Below are 14,453 nucleotides of genomic sequence, written 5' to 3' on the forward strand. Positions count from 1 at the left end.
ACGTAAGTGCTTATGTCGGCGTGCGGAGCGGAATTATGACCTACGCGCTTCAAATGCCTATAAAAGGGGTCTTGCATTTTCATTTGCAGATCATCCACCAACTTCTTCTTTCTCTTCAATTATTAAAGAACTATTCTTTATGTAACAGTGAAATATGTAAAAATTATCGAATCACGTAAATTTTATCTTATCTTTGTATTGTCTTGTGCAATTTATTATTTTTCTCTTTTAAATATTTTTTTAATTCTATTAGCATGACACGCTTCCCAACAAAAACAACAATGAAAATAAAATTTGAGTTATTCTCTTTGTTTTTCTTGTCAAAATTGTACATTGAAAGACAATAAGATTTATATTAAGTCTTTTCGCACACCGAAACGACGTGAGAAACACGTTCCACTATATGTCAGCAATAAGTACTCAATAAACACTAATTATTTATATTAAAAAATTAGTTCATATAAATATATCAACAGAGCGCCAAATATCAATAGCAACTTCAGACGATAAATAGTTGACGCGATTAAAAATTCTAAGTCCGCGACGAATACAAATCACCTTCACTTTCTTCTCTTCTGCCAATACTATCAACATGTAAAGCACTTTAGAGTGAGAAACTAAGTTGATCACTTAGAAAGTTCCAAAAAGTAACATACTGATTGTCAATCAAAGAAATGCTACTCCTTACTAAATTATGTGATTCCCATTTGAATGATATAAATTTAATTATAAATTTATAGTTTCACTCTTAATAAAATAATTTATAATTACACAAATATAAATAGCTTGCTTTAAACCGTAAAACTTATTTTTCTTCTTAAACTATGTCCGATCCCCAACCAAACAATATCACATACAATGGGACAGAGGAAGTAGATATCGGCCTAAATCCAGTGTTTAAACCTTAGTATCCACATCAGCCAAATGAAATAAAAAGTCTGCATCTAAGGTGTTAAGAAATAAATCTAAAAAATAATAATATCAATGTATTAGTGAAAAAATAGACTCGTCACGTTGATTAGTAATATGCTGACAGGTGGTATGAGAGTCAAAACGATAAACAAAAGAGAAGGTTAGAGAAGGCATGGTTAAAACACCTACGGAATAGTCTATAAAGATACCGTACCTGACACTTGGACAAGAAGAGATATATGCAGGATGGATAATTAAAGATCACAAAATAGGAAGGTTCATTAATAGCTGCTAATATGGAAAGAAATCGACATAATCCTTGATTATGCGCGATTGGCTATTATTAACGTAACCGTTACAAATCACCCATGTAATGGACAATCAATGTAATAAATATCGTAACGGGCAAGAATTAAGTAGGGTATAAGACAGTTACACATTGTACCCTTATATAAACACCCTTACCATACTTGTACTGTCATCAAGAAATTCACGAAATTATACTATCAATCACTTATATTTTTATTCTCTGCTACTTGAAGATCTTATTCTTTCCTTTTGGAAGGAAGTTGCGATTACCAATAAGATTTCTTTTTTCTTATTCTCTCAATATTTTATTTTAATTATTTGCAATTCATCTATATTTGAAAAAGTGAAGTAAAATTGGTTATTAGAAACTCGAATTATTCTTTTATTTGCTTTGACCATAAAAACTATTTTTTGGTTAAACAAATTGGTTTCGTTACAAGATATTCTAGTAATCTTTTCACTTTTCATTTACATATTTTGTCTTTAGCAATATATTATGTCTGAAACTAGTCAAATTGTTTAGGTGAGGATGGACAGTAAGGAGAGATTCCTCCACACAACATACCCATACATTCTCCACAACATTCACGAGAAAATTCATCTGTTAGATATGCTAATCGTAATGCCGGACAACTTGAGGAACATTCAAATGTTCAAGATAACTTGAAATAGTTTATTGTGCAACAGATCGGTGAAGCTTTGCGTACTTTTGCAAGTGGGTTACCAAGTGTTGTTCAGGCTTCACCACAGTTAATACGATTGTGAAAAACCCTATTTTAGGGCTTGTAAACTCTGAAAGTAGAGAAATACTAACTCTCGAGCCGGAGGGTCTGTACGCCAAATAATTCTACCTTACAAAATCTAGTTCAAACTTTGCAGAAACAGCTCAAGGAACAAAATGAACGGATAGAACATATACAGGGAATATCACCTGTGATTAAAGGGGTAGATATTGACAAGTATTCACAACAACTATGGAAGGCCAAGTGCAACACTATTACCAATACCAAAAAATTTTAAAATGCCCGATATACCTAAGCATGATAGGTCTATCGACCCACGAGATCACTTTACTGCATTTACTACATGAGTCAAGGGCAACGACTTAACCAAACAGGAAATTGAATCTGTGTTAGTGAAAAGTTTTGGTGAAACCCTTACGAAAGAGGCACTAACATGGTACTCTCTCTTACCTGAAAATTCAATAGACTGTTTTGCTGAGCTTACAGATTCATTTATAAAAGCACATTCAGGAGCTCAAACAGTAGAAAAAAGAATGGAAGATATCTTCAAGGTAAAATAGAGAAGTACGAAATTACTCAAAGAGTTCGTGGATCGATTCCAGTGAGAAAGGATGATGTTACCTCATGTACCTGATAATTGGATAGCAACGACATTTGCCAGCAACCTGAATGAGAGAATTTTATAAGCCACTAGATGATTAAATGAGAGTTTACATGAATTTTCTGCAATTACTTGGAATGATGTTTATAATAGGTATAGCACAAAGGTACGAATAAAAGAAGATATAGTATCCCAAGCAGAGGTAGAGGAAAAGGTTCAGATCTAGACGCTCAAAGTCAGAAATGAGATCCGGAAAAAAAGGTATGAACCTTACATGGGACTTGCGGAGCAAGATCTTAGGCCAAAATCAGAACATGCACAGTTTGATTAAAGATCACGATAGAAGGAGGCAGGTTTTTCTTCTCGATTTGGAAAGGAACGGGAGATGACAAGAAGCAACAATCAAAATTTTTGATCAAAAATAGGAGATTACAATTTCAACATCAGTACTTCCTAGTTAGTAGCTATGTTAAGAGGTATGAGTGATAATGTGAGATGACCTAAAGAAATGAGGTCAGATCCTAGAAAAAGAAGTCAGGAATTATAGTGTAAATTCCATAATAATCACGATCACCAAACAGTAGTGCAGGCTCCTGCAAGAAGATGTTGATTATTTGTTGAAAAAAGGCTATCTCACTGATTTATTTAGTGAGAAAGAAAAGCAGTCTTATTGTCACGACCCAAAATCCATAAAGGTCGTGATGGCGCTGGGCACCACTGCCATGCAAGCCAACAATAAATACTTAATTAGGTTCTCATTTTTTGTTACTTTTGAAATCATATTTTCCTTCAATTTAAATCGTAAAAGATGAAGTCTAAAAAAACAAATAATAATATCTTTAAAACTTCCAATACAGCACAACCCATAATCCTTCCAAAACCCGGTGTCACAAGTGCATGAGCATTAACTAGGAATGTAGAATAAAATACAACAGCTATTCAGAATACAAATTGGACAGGAAAAAATGTAAGTACTCTGAGGGAGACTCTGTTGGCTGCGGATCGCCGTATAGAATACAGCTCACCTAAGTCCCCGCCATAATCGTGCCTCTGCGCCCACAAGGCCGCTTAACATATGTGTACCTGCACAAAAATGTACAGCAAGTGTAGCATGAGTACGTAAATTAACACGTACCCAGTAAGTATCCCGCCTAACCTCGAAGAAGTAGTGATGAGGGGTCGACTCAGACACTTACTACGGGCTATAATTAATATACCAAAGATATGATTAAGCATGGATCACGTAGAACGACCGTAAGCCCGACATCATGAAATAAGTAAACAATTCTTTATTTAACAAGAAATTTCCCAAATTTATTTTTATCATCTTTAACAGTTCATATCTCAGGCCAATGAGGCAATATCAATTATTATAATTTCCGAAGCAATTAATACAATCATGCGCAAGTTATGCCGAGGTCGTACTTCCCGATCCAACAATAAAAATAAACTGTTCACTACCGAGATTTGAACGGTGCAAACTACAGATGCATCTATAAATTTTCCTGCTCGCGAATCATACATGCGACGCGGTCCCCGCTCGCGAATCATACATGCGACGCGGTCAAATATAAATTTAAGAAAATATCCCGCTCGCGAATCATACGTGCGACGCGGCCAAATATAAGTTTAACATTTAAATTATATTTCTTTCTTGATTCTTTTTAAAATAATAAAAATTCAACTTGAAGCTTTTTAAGGAAATTACCCCGCTCACGAATCATACCTGCGACGCGGTTACACATAGAATTCTTAAGCTATTATAATATTCCTCAATTATTTTCGAAATTACGAAGTTCAAATGAACCCTTTTAAATCTTAAAATTCTTCAAATTTCTATTCTTTCAAGACAATTACTACTCAACCTCAATCTTGCTTCTTCTCAAGGCAAACAATAACACACATCGACAACAATGTCAACAAGGCATGATGTAAACCTAGACTACCCGGACATAGGCATAACTAGTAGCTACGTACGGACTCTCGTCACCTCGTACGTATGTAGCCCTCACAATTAGAAGCATATAATAATTTTTTTTACCTATGGGGTTAATTCCCTCTTATAAGGTTTGAAAGGAGACTTACCTCGCTTCGAAGTTTCATAACCCCCCATTCAATCAACTCAAATCGATGCCCAACGCTCCAAAACTAGTCAATAAGTAAGCAAATCCGTAAATATATACTCCAATACTTATTATAATCCTGTTTACAACAAATTCCCAACTCCGTTCGAAAAGTCGATAAAATCACCCTCGGGCCCACTTGCCCGAATTTCAAAATTTTTGAAGATAATCATTACCCATAACCTTATGAACTCAAATATATGATTTTATTCCCAATTCCATGCCCAAATTCGTGGTCAAAATCCAAAATACCAAATTCTAGGGTTTCTACCAAAACCCCCACAATTTATACTAATTTCCATATTCAAATCTATATAAACTCATGTATTTAACTCAAAATTATGAAGAAAGCACTTACCCATTATGATTGATGAATATGGCACTCCAAAGTGCTCCAGAATCAGCTCCCATTGGCAAAAATGAAATGAGATAGAGCCAAAACCTCTCTTTAAAGGAGACACTGCCCAGCCCCGACTTCCGCACCTGCGGCCTCTTCGTTGCATCTGCAGTCTCGCAGGTGCGGCTATAACCTCGCACTTGCGCATTCCCTGTGCCTAGCTCGACTCCGCACCTGCGCCTTTCCTTCCGCATCTGTGCCTTCGCAGGTGCGGACATACCCTCGCACCTGCGCTCCCAGATTCTTCTCTCACTCTCAAACGTGCGACGCACCTCCGCATCTGTGACGCACCTCCGCATCTGCGACCTCGTAGGTGCGGACAACCCTTCGTACCTGCAATCACTGCCTAGCTTCGCCCAAGCCGTACCTGCGACCGCTGGTTCTCACCTGCGACCCTTATTGCGCAGGTGCGATCATACCAGATATCAGCTGTCTTATCTTTTCTTCCAAGTCCAAACTCGATCCGTTAACCATCCGGAATCCACCCGAGGCCCTCGGGACCTCAATCAATTATACCAACACGTCCCAAAACACATTACGAACTTAGTCGAGCCTCCAAATCACATCAAACAACGTTGAATTCATGAATCGCATCCCATTCCAAGCTTAATGATCTTTAGAATTTCAAACTTCTACATTCGATGCCAAAGCCTATCACATCACGTCCGATTGACCTCAAATTTTGTACACAATTCACATTTGACATTACGGACCTACTCCAACTTCCGGAATTGGATTCCGACCCCGATATCAAAAAGTCCACTTCCGGTCAAACTTCTCAAAAACCTTCAAATTTCTAGCTTTAGCCAAATGACTCCAAAATGACCTACGGACCTCCGAATCCACTTCCGGACACGCTCCCAATACCAGAATCACCATACAGAGCTATTCCCAGACTCAGAATTCCAAACGGACATCGATAACATTGAAATGCACTTCAACCCAAATTTATGGAATTCTTCCAAAATGCTAACTTTCACAATAGGTGCCGAAACGCTCCCGGGTCATCCAAAATTCGACCCGGACATACGCCCAAGTCCAAAATCATCATACGAACCTACTGGAACCCTCAAATCCCGGTTCCGAGGTCATTTACTCAAAAATCCAATCTTAGTCAATTCTTCCAACTTAAAGCTTCCAAAATGAGGATTTTCTTTCCAAATCAACTCTGAACTCCCTGAATCTCAGTTCCGACTACGCGCACAAGTCATAATACCTGATGTGAAGTTGCTCATGGCGTCAAACTACTGAACGACACACTAGAACTCAAAATGACCGGTCGGGTCGTTACATTCTCTCCCACTTTAACATACGTTCGTCCTCGAATGTGCTAAGAACCGCGCTGGAGTTGTCTGAAATCACGGTTTAATACGTCATGCACCTACCCGTGCTACCACAACTCAGTTGAGCACACTGGCTGCTTCCAACATACAAACACCATATCAATCACCACACGATGTACCAGAACATGACTGCATACCTTTGCTGAATTCACACCATGCATCGCAATATTCACATGACCATAATAACATTCTCTGATCATAATAACCAAAATTTCACGAATTTGATGCTCACAATGCACCTCATGGCATAGATAAGTCTTGCTCCAACTCTTGCAATACCGCCACAACGGAAGAGATGTGCAGAAATTCATAACCAAATGCCGAGTTATCAAACCATTGAATCTCCCCTCTTGACTAGAATCATCACCTTATTATGAAACAAATAATGATAATTTCTCTTTAATATACTTCATATAATCCGATCGCACTGATCCAGATCCAAAATCTTGTCTCACCCAGTATAAGCCGCTGAAGTAACTAGCCACCCCAGACATGACCAAAAGTCTTATAAGCTACTGCATTGTGCCAATAAGCTACAAACTCGAACATGATACATAAGGAAAATGAATCACTAGAAGGAACTACTCAACCCACACAACTAATTAGATAACCGAAAAGGTGCTATGAACCTTCCCCAGAAAATGGAAAACAAAACACACGAAAATAGATAAAGGAGACTGTAGTCAACATCCCACTGTTGCGGCATGCAACCTGATCCAAACAACATACCCGTGGCGGCGTGCCACCCAATCCACACATAAAATCTACATGAAGAGATACTTACCGAGCTAGAATGCTCATTACTACAAAATACCCGAATATCGGCCACAAGCATGCTAAGTGCATAATACCACCCCTGGAGAGACAGATAGCGCCATACGCTACAAAACTCAAGCATAACTAAGGTGCGATATATGATTTGAATCTCGAGAGCCATCCTGATCACATAACACCATCGCTATGTGGAACCTCAACACAAAAGAAATTTACCAAGCCGTTTCACAACTCACATGGCACAATATAGTATTACATGAAATAGCTGACGATGGAATGGCATCCAACGTCTGAATACTCCTCCATAAGGAGCACTACGCTGAAATGAACACATACGGCTTGATATAGAGCCCATATTCATATTTAAATCCATCCACATGCCTCAAGCCGATTCTGATCGCACCGTACTAGGTAATAACTTTTCAAGGATCCATAATGACCCTTTTCCCCATAAAACACAAGAACAACCATCATAACCGGAACAAACTTCTACGGTCCACAACCAAGTGAACCGAGCACCCTCCAGGCATAAATTCTCGAATCAGCGATATTACCACAATCTTCATACTTGGTTTCAATCTTTACTCAATCAAGTGACTACATGCCACTCTTACACAATCTTTCTGTGGGACACGCTCCCACGACCTTCCGCACCAGGTAACAAGTCTGCACATCCATACCCACCTATCACAGTAATGTTGTAAAGCTTATCAAGAACCCCCAATCAGTACGCAAAGCCTCTTACACATGACACTGATCTCAGGTGACGCTGGAGACAATACCAGCTTATTCTAAACATTAAATTTCTTTTCCTGCTCCTCCGAACTCGTGACATCCTTGTCAATACCGAACTGCAACCTCAATCCCTAATCTTTCAAATTTCATGCCGCTCAATGCACCTATCTTACCAATACGCGATGACCCAAGAATTGCATCATTGCTCCTAAGCCACTAATAGGATACACACTTCACTTTGTAGAAACCTTTCACTTTACTCATTTCAGGAGAATCATTGCAACACATGACTGAATTCTCATAAACTTAGAACACACAAATCCTCAAGTAGTGGTCTAAACTACCATAACTCTTCCGGGATCCATCTACACATAACATGCCATAATACTTGAATTCCTCCAAATAAAAACAATTACGGCGGCCGTCAAGCCTCACACATACTGCCACAAATCACCTGCATAACTCAACATGCTGAAAGAACTGATCATTGCCACCATCATGCCAATTCAACCATTGTTAGTCGACCCGTCCTTTCCCAATTTATTCTTAACTTGCCTTAGAAATAATAATAGCTCCAATCATTATATCACAAACCTAATTCCGCACTCCTCCCGAGTGGCCTTATTCCACGAGACCACGCTGTCCCAAATCCCGCGAACCATCTCATACCCTCCTTGTGCGCATGTTCGCATCTTTAACTGATACACCCATTCTGATGATTTTTCTATAAATCCAAAGTTACATGCTCCCCTTCCTCTCATGATACCCCGTAGACCAAAGTTAACACGGAACACTTCAAGCTCCTTTATCATAATCCACTGCAGAAGCTCGATATTTAACCATACTATGGACTCGAAATCCTTAGGCACCACGCCTTAACTTTTGAATCCACTAGGACCGTAATTTAGAGGCACCCACTCTGACTTGGTCCCGAATATAATCAACTCCAAGGCTCCGCTAGCACATGAGTACCCTCTCAAGGAAGCACTTGGCCGAATCATCTTCCTTGTAACTCGCCTCTACACGAAGCATAAATCCTGAATTTTCCCAAAGCCCGATCATGAATCGATAAAGCCAATTATAACACACATTCCTCAAATCTATTGCTCAAATTACTACGGATGTTCTCTTTCCTTAGTCGTAATAACCCATCAATATGCCGATAACCATAAATCTTAAAAATAGACGACCATGCAATCCAACTGTAGGCGGTGGGACTCTCCCACTTAGCTTGAAGCTACTATTGCATAAACTTGGAATCCACCAAGATTCTTCCTTCATCGACATGATTTAGCACAATCAATCTGCCAAATTCCTCGAAATCCTTCTATTAACCTTTAATGAACACTCCGAACCACTAGCCATATTTACATATTTAATCTTTTACCGGGTATCCAGTAGAATTCTGCGCAGAAGCTTCGCTAACACCACGCGACCGCTAACCTGCTCACAGGAGATAATCCACCTGTGGAAATTACATGCCGATATATTCCCACAATGCTACACCGAGTACAATTACCCCAAAGCCAACAAACCATCCTGAGCCTGGGCTCATCCACCAATTGTACAAGACCGTTCACTCCCCATTGGCATCAACTAAATGTGCGACAATACATTCCAACCCAAAGTCATGTTGTATCCTTTTTCATATCAAGCTACCCCCTCCTGTCACACCCAATCTTCCTCAATACAGCAGCCGATACTCCAAATTAGGTCCATAGACCCAGTCACTATCCGCCCTAAATCCCAAATCACTCAAAACCTTTCTCAAGGCTTGTAGCCATCTTATCACAGAGCCCATATGCTACTCTGCCACTCTCCCACTTTGGTCAAACCCTCTCCTTTAAGCAACTACTCGACTTCTGTTTCTCACACTTGGCCTTCTAGAATTTTAACCATTGTAAGTCACCTGCCACATGTCCTTTCTCATCCCTCGCTACCCAGTTGTTGCCTTAAATCAAAATCTACCTCTGTAGCACTTGAACCGATAGATTGCTACCAACTTTAAACCCTTCCAAAAATCATCTTTCTCGAGCCATCAATATCGGGAATGTCGATTCGATCCTGAACCACTGCATACTGCGACCTCTGACAACCGCTTTCTCAGCACCATTTATAATACCCTACCCCAAGGCGAATTGAAGGAAACCCTAACACTGACAAACTTAACACATCAAAACCAATCGAGGACGATGACGCCACATCATAGGTGAATATTCCACCACGCTCGAAAATATCGAGTCCCGCTACTCCATCAACCCAAGTCTGAACATTTTTAGTCCGATTGCCTTTCCTTCGCCGGAAATAAAATACCGGATCTCTGAATCATGCACTGAGTAAACCTCCTTCCAAGTCATTCACTGCTTTGACGCATAGACAAGCATCCTTCCATTACACAAACACGGTGCGACGGCAATGCACGAATCGTCATACCAATAGCACATAGCCCTAAAACCATCAGAAATACAGCTACTACGAATCGTCATACCAATAGCACATAGCCCTAAAACCATCAGAAATACAGCTACTGAGCTGAGATGACAGAATATCCTTCCACAAGGCGACGACATTAGCCCCAATCGAATATGCAGGGAGAAACATCCTGCTCTACATCATTAGTGCCATTAAAATTCCTCGATTCCAATTTATAATAAGCGCTTCGCATCGCGTAAAATTGAATAGGAAGGAAATAAAGTCATAAGCCTCGGAGGAATCGAATCGCACGATGAGGAATCAAGAAGGGAAGTGCTCCTAACAGCCTGGTAGCCTCTCGAAGATAAGTACAGATGTCTCTGTACCGATCCGCAAGACTCTACTAGACTCGCTCATGACTCGTGAAACCTAAGTGAACCTAGTGCTCTGATACCATGTTGTCACGACCCAAAACCCATAAAGGTTGTGATGGCACCGGACACCACTGTCAGGCAAGCCAACAATAAATACTTAATTAGGTTCTCATTTTTTGTTACTTTTGAAATCATATTTTCCTTCAATTTAAATCGTAAAAGATGAAGTCTAAAAAAACAAATAATAATATCTTTAAAACTTCCAATACAGCACAACCCATAATCCTTCCAAAACCCGGTGTCACAAGTGCATGAGCATTAACTAGGAATGTAGAATAAAATACAATAGCTATTCAGAATACAAATTGGACAGGAAAAAATGTAAGTACTCTGAGGGAGACTCTGTTGGCTGCGGATCGCCGTATAGAATGCAGCTCACCTAAGTCCCCGCCATAATCGTGCCTCTGCGCCCACAAGGCCGCTTAACATATGTGTACCTGCACAAAAATGTGCAGCAAGTGTAGCATGAGTACGTAAATTAACACGTACCCAGTAAGTATCCCGCCTAACCTCGAAGAAGTAGTGATGAGGGGTCGACTCAGACACTTACTACGGGCTATAATTAATATACCAAAGATATGATTAAGCACGGATCACATAGAACGGCTGTAAGCCCGACATCATGAAATAAGTAAACAATTCTTTTGTTAACAAGAAATTTTCCAAATTCATTTTCATCATCTTTAACAGTTCATATCTCAGGCCAATGAGGCAATATCAATTATTATAGTTTCCGAAGCAATTAATACAATCATGCGCAAGTCATGCCGAGGTCGTACGACCCGATCCAACAATAAAAATAAACCGTGCACTGCTGAGGGTCGAACGACGCAAACCATAGATGCATCTATAATTTCCCCGCTCGCGAATCATACATGCGACGCGGTCCCCGCTCGCGAATCATACATGTGATGCGGCCAAATATAAATTTAACATTTAAATCACATTTCTTTCTTGATTCTTTTTAAAATAATGGAAATTCAACTTGAAACCTTTAAGAAAATTACCCCGCTCGAGAATCATACCTGCGACGTGGTTACACATAGATTTCTTAAGCTATTATAATATTTCTCAATTCTTTTCATAATTACGAAGTTCAAATGAACCCTTTTAAATCTTAAAATTCTTCAAATTTCCATTCTTTCAAGACAATCACTACTCAACCTCAATCTTGCTTCTTCTCAAGGCAAACAATAACATAAATCGACAACAATGTCAACAGTGCATGATGTAAACCTAGACTACCTGGACATAGGCATAACTAGTAGCTACGTACGGACTCTCTTCACCTCGTTTGTACGTAGCTCCCACAATTAGAAGCATATATTAATTTATTTAACCTATGGAGTTAATTCCCTCTTAGAAGGTTAGAAAGAAGACTTACCTCGCTCTGAAGTTTCATAACCGGCTCCCAAGCCATTCAATCAACTCAAATCAATGCCCAAAGCTCCAAAACTAGTCAATAAGTAAGCAAATCCATAAATATATACTCTAATACTCATTATAATCCTATTTACAACAAATTCCCAACTCCGTTTGAAAAGTTGATAAAATCACCCTCGGGCCCACGTGCCCAGATTTCAAAATTTTCAAAGATAATCATTACCCATAACCTTATGAACCCAAATATATGATTAATTCCCAATTCCATACCCAAATTCGTGGTTAAAATCCAAAATACCAAATTCTAGATTTTCTACAAAACCCCCCACAATTTATACTAATTTCCATGTTCAAATCCATATAAACTCATGTATTTAACACAAAATTGTGAAGAAAGCACTTACCCCATTATGATTGATGAAGATGGCACTCCAAAGTGCTCCAAAATCGGCTCCCATGGGCGAAAATGAAATGAGATAGAGCCAAACCCTCACTTTAAAGGAGACACTGCCCATCCCCGACTTCCGCACCTGTGGCTTTTTCGTCGAATCTGCGGTCTCGCAGGTGCGTCCATAACCTCGCACCTGCGCATTCCCTTTGCCTAGCTCGACTTCGCACCTGCGCCTTTCCTTCCGCATCTGCGCCTTCACAGGTGCGGACATACCCTCGCACCTGCGCTCCCAGATTCTTCTCTCACTCTCGCACCTGCGACGCACCACCGCATCTATGACCTCGCAGGTGTGGACAACCCTTCGCACCTGCGGTCACTGCCCGGCTTCGCCCAAACCGCACCTGCGATCACTGGCTTGCACCTGCGAGCTCGCACCTGCGGCCCTTATTGCGCATGTGCGATCACACCAGATATCAGCTGTCTCATCTTTTCTTCCAAGTCCAAACTCGATCCGTTAACCATCCGGAATCCACCCGAGGCCCTCGGGACCTCAAACAATTATACCAACACGTCTCAAAACATATTACAAACTTAGTCGAGCCTTCAAATCACATAAAACAATGTCGAATTCATGAATCACACCCCGTTCAAAGCTTAATGAACTTTAGAATTTCAAACTTCTACATTCGATGCCGAAACCTATCAAATCACGTTCGATTGACCTCAAAATTTACACACATGTCACATTTGACATTACGGACCTACTCCAACTTCCGGAATTAGATTCCGACCCTGATATAAATAAGTCCACTTCCGGTCAAACTCTCAATAACCTTCAAATTTCTAGCTTTAGCCAAATGACTCCAAAATGACCTACGGACCTCCCAATCCACTTCCGAAAGCGCTCCCAATACCAGAATCACCATACGGAGATATTCCAAGACTCGTAATTCCAAAGGGACATAAAAAACATTGAAATGCACTTCAACCCAAATTTATGGAATTCTTCCAGAATGCTAACTTCCACAATAGGTGACAAAATGCTCCCGGGTCATCCAAAATCGACCCGGACATACGCCCAAGTCCAAAATCATCATACGAATCTTCTAGAACCCTCAAATCCCAATTCCAAGGTCATTAACTCAAAAATTCAATCTTAGTCAATTCTTCCAACTTAAAGCTTCCGAAATGAGGATTTTCTTTCCAAATCAACTCTGAACTCCCTGAATCTCAATTCCGACTACGCGTACAAGTCATAATACCTGAAGTGAAGTTGCTAATGGACTCAACCTACTGAACGGCATGCTAGAGCTCAAAATGACCGTTCGGGTCGTTACACTTATATGAAAAATAAGCAAGAACCACCGAAGCCCCTATCTCCAAAGAGGATAGTGAATGTAATAATTGGGGGTGAGGATGTTAATGGAGTTAGATACACTGCAACAAAAAAGAACAGCCAAAATTTCAATGACTTATGAGAAGCGGATTCAACAAGTCTTGGAGGGATATAACATAAAATTTAAAAATGAGGAAGTAGATAGATTGTTCATCCCTCATAATTGTGATAATCCGATAGATCATTTTGAGTTATAGCCCTTATTTACATGCTCTAAGACCTCTATTAGCTCCATTTAGTATTTTTTGATTTGCGTGCACTGTCTGTATCTTTTTCCGAAAAGATTTTATGTGAAAATTTAAAGAAAATATAATTTTTTGCTTTAAAAATAACTTAAGTTGTTTACGGTCATAAATGACTCCATATCGGTATTTTAACAATCCCGGTGGGTCCGTATCCTAATTTTAGACTTGGGCATATGCCCAAAATTCAATTCGGAAGTTCCTAACTTGATTTGACTTGATTTGTCGAAACCTAGTAAATTAAAGGTTTAAAGATTT

This window comes from Nicotiana tomentosiformis, chromosome 8, assembly GCF_000390325.3.
Source record: "Nicotiana tomentosiformis chromosome 8, ASM39032v3, whole genome shotgun sequence".
Lineage (NCBI taxonomy): Eukaryota > Viridiplantae > Streptophyta > Magnoliopsida > Solanales > Solanaceae > Nicotiana > Nicotiana tomentosiformis.